The sequence below is a fragment of the Solea senegalensis genome, linkage group LG2 (assembly GCF_019176455.1).
Source record: "Solea senegalensis isolate Sse05_10M linkage group LG2, IFAPA_SoseM_1, whole genome shotgun sequence".
Lineage (NCBI taxonomy): Eukaryota > Metazoa > Chordata > Actinopteri > Pleuronectiformes > Soleidae > Solea > Solea senegalensis.
The window spans coordinates 17,963,146-17,980,689 of NC_058022.1; the positions used below are offsets into that span (position 1 = coordinate 17,963,146).

The following is a 17,544-nucleotide window of genomic DNA, read 5'->3' on the forward strand; positions in this document are numbered from 1 at the left end:
TGAAGGAAGACAAAGGTGTAATAAAACATTTTAATGTCAGTGGGCAGCAGAGGAGACAACAGAAAGAACACGGATCTCAAACCTCTGCATCTGGACTGGACATAAAGCGGAGACAATGAACAGAAACACCACATTGCAGAAAAACACTGGTCCCAATGCTCGAGCTGAGACTGCGTGGCAGCCATGATTTTTCTCTTATCATTTTCAAGCATCAATATATTCCTTAGATCTTTTTTTTTCTTGGGCATTTCAAATCCAAGTGCCTTACCAACAACTTTGTAATGGAAATGGCTAATGAGGTTTCCCAGAGGGGTTAATCAAACCTATTGTTCTCCAAGAATGAAAAGATGTTAAGAGATGTGAAAGGGAACTGATTGATTGTGTATAAGGAAAAAAAAGAATTGATGTCCCTTTTCTTTCATGCTTTCCCTTGTCTTCTCCCTGATACAGGAGGTGATTTATTTTGACAGCTACCTCAATGAGTTTTATTTTATTCAAATGAAAACCCTTTGTTGGGAGCTCAACAAGGTGGATAAAAAAATCCAGACAAACAAAAAAAGGAGAAGAAGAAAAAGGCAAGCAGCGATAAAGAGAGGGAAATAATAAAAACACATAAAAAACTTTATAACACAGGGGCGACGGCAGATCAGTGGTATCTTTCAAAAGGAAGGTTGTGGGTTTGATTCCCGGCAGCTTTGAGTGGTAATCAAGACTAGAAAAGCACTATATGAATACATACCATTTACATGAAGTATGGGTGTGAGTAAGCCGCTGACCGAAAGGACTGGTGAGATAGATTTGACCCCACAGAGGAGGAGAGTGCACTGTCCAGGTCTATAATTAGAAAACACACATTGCCACTAATCCGCACTGAATGATTAAGCAGCAAAACAGCAAGTTTACAGCTGGGAACCTGCAGCTGAGCAGCTGTGGAGAGTCAAAGACATGAAATCATTGACAGAGGAGAAAAGTTACCTTCTGCTTTGAGGAACAATTCAGGTCACGTTAGTGCAGCCCAAAATAAATCAAGGGTTTCCAATAGGATTTAAGAGATTCAAACACATTAAAGCTGGATTTACACTTGTGCGTTAGGGGTTTACAGACCCCCATATATAACCACAAGCTGAGCGTACAACAGCTACATAACACATGGACAGATTTTTGCTTCTGAAGAAAGTTTCTTGGACTGTGAAAATGAGAAGTATTGGTATCTCTTTTCTACAAAGTGTGTCAACACCTTTATTGTCAATAGAGTAAATAGTTCCCTATGAGGTAAAGATATGGCCGATTCATACTTTTACCATGTGCAAGTCGACTGAGGTCTGCTCTGGTCATCCAAGGACGCACGTCTGCAATGGTACGCACATATGCAGCTAAAACGTTTGCGACCGAGCTGACCAAACGTGACAACAGCACATTCTCCAGGTGGGACAATATGGAATGGAATTGAACGACCAGATGTGTGTGCATGGGACACCATACAGACACAGATCCTCATTTTACTGACCTGCTGGCATGTGCTTCAGCAGAACTTGTACACAGAACAGAACGGGATCAAATAAGTCAAGTTGGTTCTCCGCGTTCTCTGGTTTCCTCCCACAGTCCAAAGACATGCTATGTGGGGATTAGGTCAATTGCACACTCTAAACTGACCATAGGTGTGAGTGTGAGAGTGGATGGTTGAATGTCTCTATGTGGTCCTGCGATGGACTGGGAAACTGTCCAGTGTGTACCCCGCCTATCGCCCTACGTCAGCTGAGATTGGCACATCGCCCCCTGCGACCCTCATGTAGAGGATAAAGCAGTAGAAAATGGATGGATGGTTTCATTTATATTTCTTAAATCTCTATGTAAGAACATTATAATCTGTGTCTGTCACTTTGGCTTCTCACAATCTGTCTCTTTATAGTTGGTCAATTCGACATATATCATAGTGACATGCCTGATTAGCTCTAGAATGACCTAAAGTAATTGAGGATTTTTGCTTAAAGGAAAGACATGTAGGTACTCATGATGTACCCAGAGTTATATTTTGTCTTTTACCTTACTTTATTACTTGCATAAGCAGAATTGTGTCATTGTTTGCAAGCGGAGTCATCTTTTTCTATTTCTAATAAGTCTATTGTGCTTGTGGTCAGGTATTGTGTATATATAGAGGTTTGTAGAAATGTAAGGAAAATACAAAATGTCTTCATTGTCTGCTTCTAACTCTTGATTTTCACTGAAGCCAATCATCCATCTCTCAGCTTTTTAGAGCTAAAGACTGTTTGCAGAAGGCAATCTGTTCAGCAGCAGCAGAAGCACAAAGAGAGGCCAAATGTTGCTTGTCTAATTCACAAGCACACGTGTGTTAACTGCTGCACCAGCTATTTCTTCTTGAACATCAACAGCACAGCAGCACTCTTTAGGGCCACAAGAGGCTTAAAAGTGTTTTATTAGGAGTACTTACACACCCTCTTATTTGTGAATGATCTAATCAGCTAATGTGGCAGCAGTAAAATGCATAAAATCATTGAGATGCATGTGAACATGGACCACACTCCCAGAGGAATGTATCCAACATCTTGCATCAATGTCACAAAGACAGGCTGGTTTGAGAGCAAAGGGAGGAGGTGACATCTCTGATGAAGTGCTGCAAATAGTTTAAATCAACACCACTTTACACCATCATGCTCCACAGTGAGTTCTGTAGAAAACACAGGACAGTAAGTCAGACTGATAAAAAGAGAAAGTGTCTGATTTATGTGTTTTCATAGCCTTGTCCCATTCAGACAGGCATTCCCAGCAGCAGCCAGGCCTGGAGTAGCTGTGGAAGACAGCTAATCATTAGCCAGTTAGCCTCCATTATGGCCTGGGATCCAGGCCTGGTGATAAAGAACCAAAGGACTCAGGGCTCACAGCTTAATGAGCCAAAGATCAGCACAGGATTTACGGGCTCAGGGTTTCCACCACAGCCCCTGGACAAAAGCCGTCTCCCTTCCTTCATCTACTTCAGCAGAGGGATTGACTTCATAAAACGTAGGAAACAATGTTGGAAAGTGATGAAATCTCCCACCCATCGAGGAAAGGAAATAAAATGGAGACATCTATCAGCAATGTAAAGCTTCCAGTTGATTAGATGATAAATAAAGGTAAGTCACCAAGAACAGAAGAATTTCACAGTCACGTCAGCAGTCTCCTTATTAAGTTTGCTTTTCTGCGAAGAGACTCACATCACAGTTCAGAGTGGACTGAAATGAATTTACGAGTGTCTTGGACATTTCAGGCCCGGAGGACGCACTCTGATCACACTGTATTGTGTCAAAATCCGAGCTTGCGTGAAGTCGTCCGTGGAGGAGACATACATGTTGCAAGCAGTTTGCAACAGCTGAAATCTTTCAAACAGACTCAAAGTGTCTGCTTTTCCCTTCGAGAGCAGGATGAAATGCAGCAGGGTTCACCTGGTCATCTCAAGTAACCACAGACACACTGAAGCACTGACCAGGTCAAACAATGTGCCTCCAGTTCTTGGACTGTGCACCTGCTCATTACTCTACAGCTTAAAACAAAGACCATTGTGCGTCATGTTTTGACACAGCCAGATAAACACAATTATCCGTCTAATGCTCTCTTTTAATAGGTGTCACAAAAAAAAGTCCTGTTGTAAAGCACATTATATAACAGAAACAAGAAATCTCTGCCAGGCATTAAACACTTTTAATAGGTGACCAGCAGCTTTGTCTACAAACTATGGAGAACCAGAAGTGTCATGAAAATAGTATTAGTAAGCATGCCATTTATTAATAATAATAGGCACAGATTTTTAAATATCTTTTTGAAAATGCAGTGTTTAGGATACATTTAAAAACTATGAAAGTGAAATAAAAAATATAGGTTTTAATGAGGTATTAAAAAGAGCAATTTCCTTCTACATCTGCATTTGCAGGCCACGTTCCATTTTTTCTGTTAGATTCCATTTGCTTCTTCATTTAGCTCCTCCCATGAGCCTCTCCAATTAGCTTTCCTGTGACACATTGGACCGTGTGCTGGTGAAACCAGGTAAAACCGTGCAAATTAACATCAACCTAGCAAGTCAGCCCTTCTCCTCCCCTGTCGGATACCCATGTCGTCGCCCCCTGCTACATACAGCATGACATGCCAGGTGACTCACCAGAGATTTCCAACTGAATAAGACGAGATAAAGCACGAGAGGTGCTGTAGATTGTTTCAGCTCGAAACATGGAAGAAATAATGTGAACTGATCATTTGTTGATACATGACTGATTGGCAATTAATGGTGATATTAATATCTGATGTGGGAAACGGATGAATGCACTGAGGTCTTACAGACCGTGCATGTTAATGCTCACAAGCCTCCTCATTAGACCCCTGATTTCCAAGGCAGATCATACTCCAGATAAAACCAGGTGATGACATCAACGGGTTGGCATGTGTCCTAAGATGATGTCATATCGGCCTTGGCCGGAGTGATTTTTTACTCATCTCGGGGGACCCTCTTCATCACCGTCACCATCCCCCCTGTGTGGTTGTGTGGTGTGAATGCCTCCTCTGTGAAACTGGCCAAGGATCTGCCAGCAGCCCCTCTCTTTGTGAGCTGAATGGGCACGGCTCTGCCACGTTTTAAAGCACCCTAATGCACCATGGCTGGACCACAAAGGCAGCGTGGTAATTTGCCAAGGATAATGACGCTCCCTTAAATCGGCCCTAGGGGCCACAAACAGAAACCTTTAAAAAGACTCCCATCCAGGGATGAGTCCCATGTCCCCCCCCCCTTTATTTCTAGGTCTCTTTCTCCCTCTCGGTCCACCCCTTCTCTCTCGTTGACCTGAAAGGAGCTTGTTTTCTTCCGGCTCATTGTCATCATAAACTAAATATCAGCAAACAGCAGCAGGGCTGGAGGTGACAACATGCCAACCACGACTGGAGCCCCTGATCACCTCCCAGAGCAAAGAACCAAGACAAACACAGAGAAGCTTCTCCAAAGCAGCCAGAGCGGGAACAGGATCACCACTGCTCTGCTCCAATGACACATACTCGGGAAAGACATTTATACCGCAAATTGAATAGAGCAGAGAAAGTGGAAGGAGACAAGTGCTGAGCAACAACAAAACATAAGCAAATGCCAGGTCTGGCCTTCAGGGATATTAAACACAGAGGGTGAGAAGCAGGTGAGATTGAAACAAAGTGGTCTGTGCTTTGTGTAATAAATTGGCCTGTGCTCCTCCAGAGTGCTTTTTTCTTTTTGGCGGCATAGGTTTCATTTGATGAGTTGAATGTTTGGGATCAGTTTGAGCATAGTTTCAGACTGAGAATTCATCGGTGGCCATAATCCGTAGCTAAATCCTGAAAGTTGGTCCCAATGTTACTATAAATAAACTAACTGACGGCAGATGGTACTTGCTGCTCAGCAGATAGAGTAAAAGATGTAATAACATTTAATCTTGGGTGAGATATGCATGTTATTTAAATGACTTCATAGACAATATGTTTGCTCCATGTCCTCATATCTATGTGTATTATCCATCAGAAATGACTATTTAAAATGACGCAGATCACGTGTTTGTCCTATCACTGAGACATTGAAGAGGCACATTATAATCGTGGAGGTGCTCATCAGGTTATGTTCTAGCTTTGTTGTTGGGAACACCATGGTGTTGTACAAGCTGCTATACCGTCCCTGCACTGATTCAACGCAGATTTATAAATTATCTTTCAGGCTCAAGGTTGTCTGCAATGGAGTGATTCACTGATTCACATTCACAGAGAGGGAGGAGGGGTGGAAAGGTAAAACTCATCCATTAACAGCCTCTATGAAGTCCCTCCACCCGTTACCCCCTACCTCCCCTGCCTTTCCTCTTCTCCTCTGCCTCCTTTGCCGTACTCTCACCGCCGCTTTCAAATCACTTCACTTAGTCAGAATAAAGGTCTTTAACCGAGGGAAAAAAAGGCTGCCTTGCTTTTACTACTGAGGCCGCAGAGTGCAGAAATGTTTTTCCTGGGGGGGTGTAGGTGTGGGGTAAGAGGGACATTTAGAGATCTGAAGAATGAGAGGGAAAAAACTGGATCATCCATAATCAGAGTGATACACAAGAGCAGAGAGAAGTTGTGATTGCCAGCAAAATTGAGCGCACACACACACACATCAAAAAAAAAAAAAAGTAGTGAGTTTTGGAAGAAATGAAAGCTGGAAAAATGCAGTCAAAGATGCAGAAACTAATAAACAAGACACGATTGGAGTGAAAAATGATGAAAGTACTCACCAGCTAAGCATCACTGGGTTGTGGGGACGGGGCTAAGAAGGCCGTCTGTCCTTTTCAAACCAATTCTGGAAGGAGGGAGAGAAAAAGAGGAGGGGGAAGGGTGAGTGCTTCAGTAGCTGCTTGCCTACTTCTCATAAGCAGTGTGCAGAGCCACAAAGAAGAGCTGGCGCTCTCGTAAACAAACCGCCAACTTTTCAATGGAGCGGAGAAGGCGGAGCAGGAATGGCATTTAAACTGAGACTTCATGGGGTTGGGGGATTTTCTTGGGGGGGGTCGGGGGTGTAGTGGTGGAAAAGAGGCACCTGCGAGATTCCTTTACATCAAGTGAAGTAACAATAACAGATCACAGCAGTTCAAACACATTAAACTTTAAAATAACATAAAAGGGCACAGAAAACAGAGGCCAAATATGCTCCAGTGCTAATTAACTGTAAATGAACAGTATACAGTGGATGTAATGAGGTGAACGGACGCCTAATTGCACTGAATCAAACACATATGCTAATATGCAGGGACCACTTCGGGTTCCAAGGTTTTTGATCTCAACGCCACTGAGCAAATTGGAACAAATAGCCCTAGCTGGTTTCTACGGCAACCAGAAAGAGCAGCTTAGACTTGCCATCACTCTTCTTGTGGCGTCAACTGCTGTGACGTGGCTGCTGTTTTCTTCGCTTCCATACAAAACAACAACAAGGAAATAAAAGATGGATTGATTATTGACATCTGGTCGCTCCAGTAAGACCGACCACTTCTTAGATAAACGGTGTAATCCGTTGCTGCATGACACACTATTGATTAATGCTGATTAGTTCTACAACAAACAGAAAAATCAGCTAATAATAACTGAAAAGCTGACATGTGTGCTTCATTAATGGGAAGTAATGGTTATGAAATTACTGAGAAATCTATTTTGTATTCCATCTACCTGATTCTCCAGGTCAGTACTGAGACACTGCCACAACTACAGGTCGAACAATGCAGTGAAAATGATGTTCTATGGAGCTAAGATTAGAATTTAGGACAGAGCAATGGGAAGTTTCTACTCAAATAAAAAAAAAAACTAAACTCCTCATAATCTCCAATGTCATTGGGAGATCATGCAGGCTTTCACTGCATCGAGTGAGGAGAAAGAATTCTCATAAACTACTGCATATAGTTGTACTCTCTTTTGGACGCACACACGTACAGATGCACACACGCACACACATAAACCTCGATCTCCTCAGCCAGCGAAAGTCTGGGACGAGTCAAACCTGCTCAGACTCAGTAAAACTTTGTTGACCAGACAACTGACAGGAATGTGACATTCAGCCTGATGCAAAACAACCTGCTGACGTGGTTTGACTAACACAACAAACACACATTTCTGAGTAAGAGCCCACAACTCAGACTGTGTCTGCTAAATCAAATAGTTCTGCTCTCGTGCCCACTGATTACTGTTTGAAAATCTTGGAAAGAAGGAAAAAAAAACAGAAAGACAAGCAAATCAGAGTTCTAATAGTGCAAGAAAAATAGTGACACATTGTGTGGTAGTATAAAGTATTTCATTTGCTGTTGATAGATTAGGGCAAATTAACAATCACGCCTAAAATCAACACAGCTAATGCATAACATCAACCCGAAATATAAATTCAGCCAAATTATCAGTGCAAGAACATCAGTTCAAAAAAACAAAAAAGCACCTGTTCATCTGACACGTGGAGCAAAGCAGTGCACTTAGCACTACACAACTCAATTTAACTTCCTGGCCAGCGGGCACTTTCACCCATCCGATCGCTCATTGGTGTGTCTGTCTTCAAATTAGATGTGGTTAGCCGCACTGTTGGCATGTTGCATCTTGAAGTGAACAGTGATTACATCATTGGCCAATAAAAACCTGATCTAAAGTCAATGGTGCAGTGCTTAAGTGTTATTTTAAGGGACGTAGGTTAGGCCTGGCTGTATAACACATATAAAAGTGCTTCTTTCTTACTACATAGAAATTCCACCCTTGTAATAACTATTCAACGTGGTGCAAGCTCAGCAGGCTTTTATAGAGAGGGTTAGTGTATTGCACATTCCCAAAACACCCCGGATTAATTAAGAAAGCTCAACCTTTTGTACCATGCACCTGTCCCTGCAGCAGACTGAGACTAAAGGATCACTAAAGCCATTAGAATGCATTACCAGGGAACGATGAGTGAGTGCCAGCACCAAATTCCATTACAACCCTCTCAGTTATTATTTAAGTCTAAGAAAAAGCAACCAATCAGCTTCTACTGAGATATGTTTTGTTGTGTGTCGTGAAGTGGAGACGCTCTATAACCATCAATCCTCCCGACAAGGCAGCCGCATGATCACATGCTCCAATCTGGAACTTTCTTTTGCTCAGCTGAAACTTTTGCAGCTTGCCGCAGTGTTTCCCTGATTTCTGTCCGTGAGAGGTCGTTATCAACAGTCGCCATCAGATCCAGCGGTGAAAATCAAATTCTCCTAATTAGGCCGCAGTTACTGGTAACTCAATCAGAGAGTTAAATGCGGCCCTAGCAGGATGTAGGTGAAGAGGCAAGTTACAAAACAACTGGAGTTTCTGGCTCAACGCATGGAGCTTCTCAAATACACAGGAGTACACGCCAACAACAACAGTAGGCCAGAGAAGAAAATGCGTCTAATTATGAACAGCCTGCAGCTTTTCAGTTCATGTCAGACAGCGGCAGCATGCTATAGCTAAACAACTGTGTGACACAAAGCCAAACGCAGCAGACAGGGTTTGCAGCAGAATAGAAACATGGATGAAACATGACAGAAACAATGACACATGACAATGGCACTCCAGAAATATCTCAAAACAAAAGTCCTGACTCAAAAACTCAAAGCAGGAACTGTGTAAACACTGGGAATACTAACAAGGGCAAAACTGACAAAGGGGGAAGAAAAAAAAACAGACTCACTGAGCAGGTGATCAAGAGGCTGCGGGAAGCACTGAGAATAAATGTTAAATGAACACAAGCGAATTCAAGGTGGGGCAGACAATCACAATGAAGGGAAAACCAAACAAAGTAAGGAAGTAAAGCAAGAGGTGACACACAGTGAAGCATCCAAAAAGTGAAATACTTGTCTTGAGTCCGCAAAATACTAAAAAACGAAGCTCAAACACATCGTAAACATCCAAAGTCACAACTGAAACACAAAGTAAAAAAACAAAGCACACATCTTGCAAATCCATAAATGTCCAGGATGTAATTACAAATAAAGGTTTATCTCTGTAAGGCTCTGGAGCTGGATGTGACTTATCAACCTAAAAGTCAGCAAAAGGGCAAAAGAGAAGAGTGTGAGTTGAGATTTGACACAATCAAGAGGCCTGATGCTGTTCCAGACACACAAGTGGGCATGTGGTCACAAGGGAGGCAACACAAGAGCACACACAAACACACACTGTACATACACACACACACACATGCATGCATGCTGCTTGGCAAAAGGTCGACTCTTACAGACGTCGAGGCAGCTTAACTTGCACCACATGAAACCACGGCATCACATTGACGGGCAAAGTCATCCATTAACCTTGTTATTCAGCTCTGTTGCCCTCTCGTCTACAGTGGTGGTTGCCGGGTTTACAGCCCGGTCTCATATGTCCTTGGCTTTCCATCATAGCACTTGACACCTGTTTATACACGGCACAACCTCTGACCCCATACTCCCTGTTCTCATCTCTTTGGGTTGGTGGAGAGGTCACTTTTGTGATTACGAGAGTGGTGACAGATGAATTAAAGGGTTAGAGTTGAGATGTAAACAAGGACTGAGCTTAAAGACCATAGAGGGAATAGAAGCATCGCTAATGTACATGTGAGCAGGGTTGTTTGCGTCCATGCACCCACACCTCCACACCTCCATACAAACACTCTGAGGATTATATAAACAAGCGTGCGCCTGTACTACATTTTCATGGAAACCAATTTCAGCCCTTGTGTTACGTGTTTCTACAGACTTGAGCTCACTAAGCTCAAGTGGGTCTCGGCCGTAATTACTGTTAGCTCCATTAAAAAACCCTGGGGTTGCTAATACTTTACAAGCTGCACAGCTGACCAACTGACTTAGAAAAATCATGGCGAGGCAACGATGCTGTTTGAATGCACTGGTGGCAGCGCCTCATACACACCAGGCTCTAACAAGGCTGTGTGAAATACTGAAAAGTAAAAGATGAATTTGCAATGTCTTTGTGTGAAGGTAATGGGGAATAATCAGAATTAGAGAAGTAGGTGATATTCTCACATCATTAATGCAACCACTCATGGAGGCAGTGATAAAGTCATTTAAAACAAGAACTATAATATGTTGTATGTATTACAATGCGTGCACTGTCTGAAGTGATCTCAGAAGACCAAGCGTTGATATTGAAATTTGATGAACACACTCAGGCTGCCGCTGTATTACATTATTAATTATGCTATAGATAAGCCTGCCATCCACATTTCCCCAGCAAATTATGGCTCAGAAGTCTGAGAAGTTTGAAAATGCTGCCGGCTCCATTTTTGTATGAAATATCTGGGGCTGTGTTTTAGTCTACACAAGCAGAAATGGAGATTTTTGGAAATGATGATGCAGTTACTCCCATAACTTTCTGGCTGCTTGGTTCTTATTGGCTACAACTCAATTATCAGCCATAGAACAAACAGCTTAGTTTCGATTAACACTTAGTTTGAGTTTCACCTCCTCATCTGTCTAGTAACAGAAATCCTTATCCCTTTGTCACCATTGTTGTTTTTTGTTAGTGGTATTTCCTGAAAGTACGCAAACACTGATAGAGGAGAGAGTCAGCTTATACTTGAAGGGTATCTTCAGTACGTTTTTAAGCGTTGACTTGTGATATGGCGCTGAAACCCCATCTGGACACAGATTACCTTTATCTGAAAACACAGTTTTCAAATGAAAACACAGTCGTGTGTGAATGTAGGCTCACTTATCAACAAAGTGCAAACATCCAAAGAATGCTGGTCCCCCTTCTGCCTGACAAACCCCATCAATTGTCAACAGGACACAACAACGCCCCTGACAGACATGACAGACATGATAGATGTGAGGGCAGTGAAAATACAAGACGAATGAAAACACGCCGTTTCAGATTCTTTGCAGAATTCGCTGTTCCGAGACAAAGAAAGAGACGTCGCTTTAATTTTCGGCGTATCGTTGTTTTTGTCTGTCTGCAGTTTAAACCGCTCAGGCATTGCTTGCCCTATTTGTCCTGATGACATGCTGTTGTTTTACAGTGTTCCTTGGTCTGCGGATTAGTCTTTACAGGAGTAAAGTGACACAGCTGACTGTTTTTGTGCTGTGGAGCGTTTTACAGACTCCAGTGATTTAGATGTGCCACCACCTCAGTGGTTCTGCGTCCTTGAGTGCTCGCAGTGGAGAAGCCGCTCACATCCATGTGTCTGTAATTGAAGTGACTCATTCCAGTTACCGTTTTGTTGAGTCGGGACAGAAAATGAAGGAACTGTCTGTCTGCATGCAGCCAGCAGCAACGACCTAGGCGTCACATCAACATTATACTTATCAAGCGGAATATTGATCCACGCATCCAAACGGGGCAGCAGCCAAATTGCCGTGCCAGTCTTGCCAAGCCAGCAAAATGGAACCTGAATCCATTTTCCAGTTTCAGACACAAACATGAAGAAACATGTGATCCACATTTATTTCAAACACTACAACCGCTGATGATTTTATAGTGCATTGCAATAGTGTTTTATTTACTGTGCCTCTGTGTGCTTTCACCCTAATTAGCTGAAATAGGAAGCATGATGTGACTCTTGAGTGTGGTTTAAATGAGAGACTGCATTCACATCTGTAATGTGCTTTACATTCAACCGGCATATTCTTTAACGCACATTTACATAATGGTAATGGCAGGCTTGGCCAGAACTATAGAAGAATGAAAAACAAAGTAGAACAGTGAGACAGGAGCCTTCAGAATGTTAAAAAGGGTCTAATCCTCACACTTTCCGCTGGAAAATTAATCCTTCCTTTTCATGTCTTTTCTTTTTTAACCATGGACAATACAGACACACAGCCACAATAGACACACTGGATCAGGAACACTGAGTTCAAATATCCATTTCCATTTTGGATTCACTGGTTAAACAGCCAGATTTTTTTAAAGATCTTAGACTGAGCCAGTCTCTTATTAAAACTTGTGTCCTCATTATTTTTATTAGTAGCACATTGCGATGTTTAAAACATGCAGGCCACTTAACCACTGCAAATATGCAGTGTGTGACAAAACTCATTTTGTTATAAAAAGAAAAATAAAGTCAACTATTAACTACTTTAACCACTTCCATTTTGGATCAGTTCTCCTGTTAGCAAAATACCTTGTTAAATCTATTTCTTAAACCTCTCAATGAGGCAATAATTTCACTCATGTGACTCCAGACTAGTATTTGGGGAGATATGTGATATATGTGGTACATTATGTCATCTCCAAGAGTTGTCTTATAGTTAGTAGATGTGTCTCCTTCTCAGGCTGTACCGTGAATGAGGTCTTCGCCTAAAACTGTCTGCTTGTAATCCTGAGACCTCATTGAAGCATTTGAAGAATATCCTTAACGGCGCACATTCAAACCCTACATCCCTCATTAAAAAACACTTGATCGCTGTTTCCCTCTCACTTTTTATCTACCTCAGATCTCCACAAAGAAAAACACCAACCGTAGCCACATCATTAAAACATGCACAGTGATAAGAAAAAACGAAATCCCCACACTTTGTGGGAGGAGTGCAGTTGCACTCGGAAAACAAAGGAAGACAGAAATTATTTCCAACCAGTATATGTGGCACTGAAAGGAGAAGAAGACTGTTTGCACCTGCTGTTCACTTGCATATTTACTCCAAGAGACAGTGGGGTGTGAGGTGTAAGGACCTGAAGGACTGGGGCAAAAAATCATTTATTAAGCACTGGCTTCCATAGAGAGGGAGGCAAAGGATGAGGCTCTGTCTTTTCCCTGTTGGTCAGACGCCATCAAGGGAAGAAGTGAGCTGAGCTGAGCAGCAGTAACGGTAACCCAGACTGAGGAAGAAAGAAATAGAGTGGGCGATGATGAGGAGGAGGAAACAAGAAGGGACTAGAGGGGAAGGGCACATTGCAGCACCACGCAAATCCAGAGAAATTCACAGCTTTGGGGAGAACTTGCCTGCAAAAGTCTTAAAAAACTAAAGCCTGTTTCCTTGCTGTCGCATCAAAGCAAGCGCACACAGAGAGGGAATGGATGGCAATCCGAAGCCTTTTCAGCTGCTTGTTTTTTTACACTCCACTATATAAATTATGAGTCGAAAATTGAGTAAAATGTTCCCATCAGCCTAATGCATTATGTGCATTACGCTAACACAGCTTTCAGCGTGCGTAGCTTAAACGATCTCTGTGTGAGAAACAAACTCTCGCCCCATATGGAAAGTGAAAGGAGAAATGGGATTACCTCTGTCAAGGAGCAACCACACGTTAACCTTTTAACCCTTAATGCCGTCGGGACTTTAAAATCTCCCAACAATCGACTTTGCAAAACCTTGCCATGACATTACAACCATATGTGATAGTTTAACATGTCACTCCTTAACTACATACATTCTAGCATCCAGACAGCTCCCAAAAGAGATGCCTTGACAAATAAATAAGGCTTATACATACATATATGTGTATATATATATATATATATATATATATATATATTTGAAACTTTCCAACAGTGTCTTGCTCATCATCACTGAGGTCCAGCACTGATTGCTCGGGTGATAAGGGCGATAAGACCCCGCTCACTGTCCAGTTCATCCCAAAGGTGGTGAATCATTTTGAAGTCAGAATGCGAGCGCAGCAGTGAGGCTTCCTCCCCAAGCTACTGCCCTGAAGTTGAAAGCACACTATCCAGTTTGTAGCATTAAGATGTCCTTCTATTTGAAGTTAAGTATTTGACCACATCATAGAAAGAGACGTAGAACAAAAGCTCCTCCTTTTTTCTTTTTTTTTCAGCATCAAATAGTTACAGCCTGTGGGCTTGAAAGGTGGATCCTACACTTGTGTAGCCTGTTGCTTTGTGGAGGGTGGCAGCTGTGGATTCACAGCAGTCAGTGACTGAGAATGAGAATGACAATCCAGACTCACACCTTAAAGAATGTATTATAGCCTCTGTAGAAACTGCTCTAATTACTCCAGCAGCATTCATTAGTTCATTAATTATTCCCTTGACTTGTGATTACTATGTTTGGAATGTGTTACTATGTTCAACACATTCCATAAATCAAACATTTTAAGCATAGATTAGTAAATATATTCCAGAGGGAAAACCGAATCTAGGAAATCCCATATGCAATATTGATGTTGGGTATATTCAGGACTCCCATAAGATCTCATACAATGAGTTGAATGCCACAGTTGTAATCTTGCCATGAATCCAAGCACACTACAACTGGTATGCTCTGTGAAGGAACGAGCTATAGATCCACCTTTCAGGTCTACATGCTGCGAATATTTAATACCCAAAATATAATGCTCAACGCCCCTTTGACTCATTTAGAGCTGCAACTATCGATATTTCCATTATTCATTAATCTGTCAGTAGTTTTCTGGACTGATCGATTAGTTGTTTGGTCGACAGGATGTCAGAAAACGGTGAAAAATATTGATTGGTGTTTGCCAACCTGCAAAATGGCTCAGCCTCACACACCAGATGACATTCAGATGAAATCACAGAACTAATAAAACAAATTTAAAAACTGATTAATTAGTAAATAGTTAATTTAGAAAATGCCACCATCCTTATTTCAATTGATCCTCTATAAGCCTTGCTTTCACTATGTTTTTTTTTTAATACATTTTGACTGCTTACTCCTTATTCCACTGCAGACAATGCATTCAAGAAAGCATGACACAACACAACACTGGCTATGAGGAAAACGTACCTGAGTCCTTACCGGCGTGCTGCATTATGGTGACACTGGCCAAAAAAAAGAATAGCTAAGGGCATGAGGTTGCCTGTTGCCACTTTAAATATCCTGACACACACACTAAACCTAACAAGAACAACAGCTGAGCACCTTATTGTCAACTAAACCTTAACACAATCATTCTGTGGCTCTTTTCATTTTGAAGTAGACAGTCGGGAGAGTGAGGGATTCATGAGGGGAGAGAGAGAGAGAGAGAGGGTAGACTGATAGAAAAGGGCTGCAGGTGATTCATCTTCCTGAGCTGGGCTTGATTAGGTGGATACAGAAGTGCAGGACACGTCTGGTTTTAATCAATGGAAATTCCACCTGGAGCAGAAACTGAAAGAGGCAAAAAAAATTTTTTGAGAGAGTGGCTCAGTGAAAAGCCAAGAAAATTGTAAGAGAGACATCAGGTGAACAATGAAAAGAGTGCCACGAGAGAGCGACAAAATGAGAGATGTCAGGAATTAAAAAGCAGTAAATAGGAGAGGATGAAAAAGATAGATGTGGAAAGTGTGACAAGACAAGGGGCAGGAGACAGAAGTAGACGCGCTAAAATACAAGGGGTAGGAATCAAACTCCCGATCCATCTTTTTAAGTGCATAATTGAAACAAGCATTCATCACTGTGGTGTAATGATACAACTAAAGAAAAGAAAGTGTCAGATGACCAGAACCCCTGTCTCATATCTGTTCTCCTGGGATGACAGCAAAGAGCTTCATAAAAGGCAGCAGGAAATGAGACAACATTTGATTAAGTAAAACAGTGTTTACCGCCACATTCACTCATCAGTCTTTTAACAACCTTTGAAATGAAAGTACTTAGCAATTAAAATTGACTAGTAGAATATAGAGAAATGATAAGTTATCCAATGAAAGAGCTGCAGAGAGATCATGGGTGTGAGGATAAGTGGATAAATGGAAGAAAGCACATTCCACTGCCTGAATGTGTATAAGTGCAAGTATATCAGTGTGCAGCCACGATCTGAAAGTCAGCTTCCCACTGATTTCCAAGGTTTGAGCCAACACAATATAATTAGCTCACTTCTGACAACACCTTAAATAAAGTCAAGTTGTCCGCTGGAGAAGATGAGGCAATTGGTGCATGATGCATAATTAATTTGAAAGTCATCAGGCATGTGAAGAAAGATGTTTACTTGCAAAGCGAGAAAAAACAAAGAAGGGATTCAAGCTTCCACCTCCTATCAGTTTCTCTCAAAGCTCACAGGGATTCAGAATGCGACTGCTCCAGTAGGGCTTCAAACCTGACTGACCTTTATTCAATTTCTGCTTCATTTCAAGGACCACGCTGAAAAACAATTCTGGACACTTGAGGAAAAAGGAGCATAAACCCAGATGAAGATGTTGAAGCCCTTGGAAACTCTACATAAATCTAGTCATAAACGTGATTATTTATTACCTCAAAGCTCAACATCATCTGTCACCAGGTGATACCAAAATACCAGCCCATACTGAAAACAAGTGTGATAATGTAGCACTGGCAATTATATACAGATATCTCTCATGAGAAACAACAAGTATGAACCTTGGCAGATAATAACATTCGTGAATATCTCCCAACTTAAAATGCACCCACTCAGGAGAACCATTAGATGCCAGAGAAATAGCTACAGATCTGACAGAGGTGGGTACTGGGTGTCATTAAAATTTCTTAAGTGCATTTCAGTGCCCACAGGACACAACTAGAGAAGCTAAAAATCTCATCTTAACACGACGGTATAGCAATAAAATCTATTTACATAAACCTAAATCTGCACAAAATCACGTAAGAAAATATGATTTTCTTACATTACGTCCTTTATCTGCCCTCACAATAAAGGATGTTAACCTACAGGTCAAGAAGGCAACAAATGCAAATCTGTGATTAGAGGCAATATCATTAAAACTGACTTATGTTCACGTGATAGTGAGCCATAAGTCAGGAATTTCACAGAAGCCATTTGAACAGGGTGCCACAAACAAGTGAGGAGGCAGAAATGATGTATGGTGATACCTGCACCACAATTAGTGTGCTGTTAATGAATCATTTATTGGGCAACATAAATGATGACAGCAAACCAAAAGTGTGGTTTACTCACTCAGCAAGAATTTGAAATAGCTATAAGTTTGTGTTAAAGCGTAAAACATTCAAGCAAGGTACCGAAGCATTACAGTCAATACATCCATCAAAACCATAAACCCCAGACAGCATTTGCTGCATCAATCCACTCCGTGGTGCATCACCTTGAATACAAAACTATTCTTTTTATCATGAGCCAAATTTTTCACTTTTTCAGTTTTGTACATCTTAGATTTGTATTTCTTTCTTTCTT

At 41.6% G+C, this 17,544-nt stretch overlaps 1 protein-coding gene across 2 annotated transcripts in view; it reads right to left on the bottom strand.

Moving 5' to 3' along the window:
- The window catches only part of sema5ba (sema domain, seven thrombospondin repeats (type 1 and type 1-like), transmembrane domain (TM) and short cytoplasmic domain, (semaphorin) 5Ba), a 155,699-nt gene that overhangs the window by 123,504 nt on the left and 14,651 nt on the right, over positions 1–17,544 (bottom strand). Inside the window, exon 2 of one of the 2 annotated variants that reach the window (XM_044015129.1) lies at positions 6,261–6,325. The exons of the other annotated variant lie outside the window; for it this stretch is intronic. The gene's annotated coding sequence lies outside the window, so the exon portion shown is untranslated. The remainder of the gene's footprint in view (positions 1–6,260; positions 6,326–17,544) is intronic. 2 annotated transcript variants of the gene reach the window in all.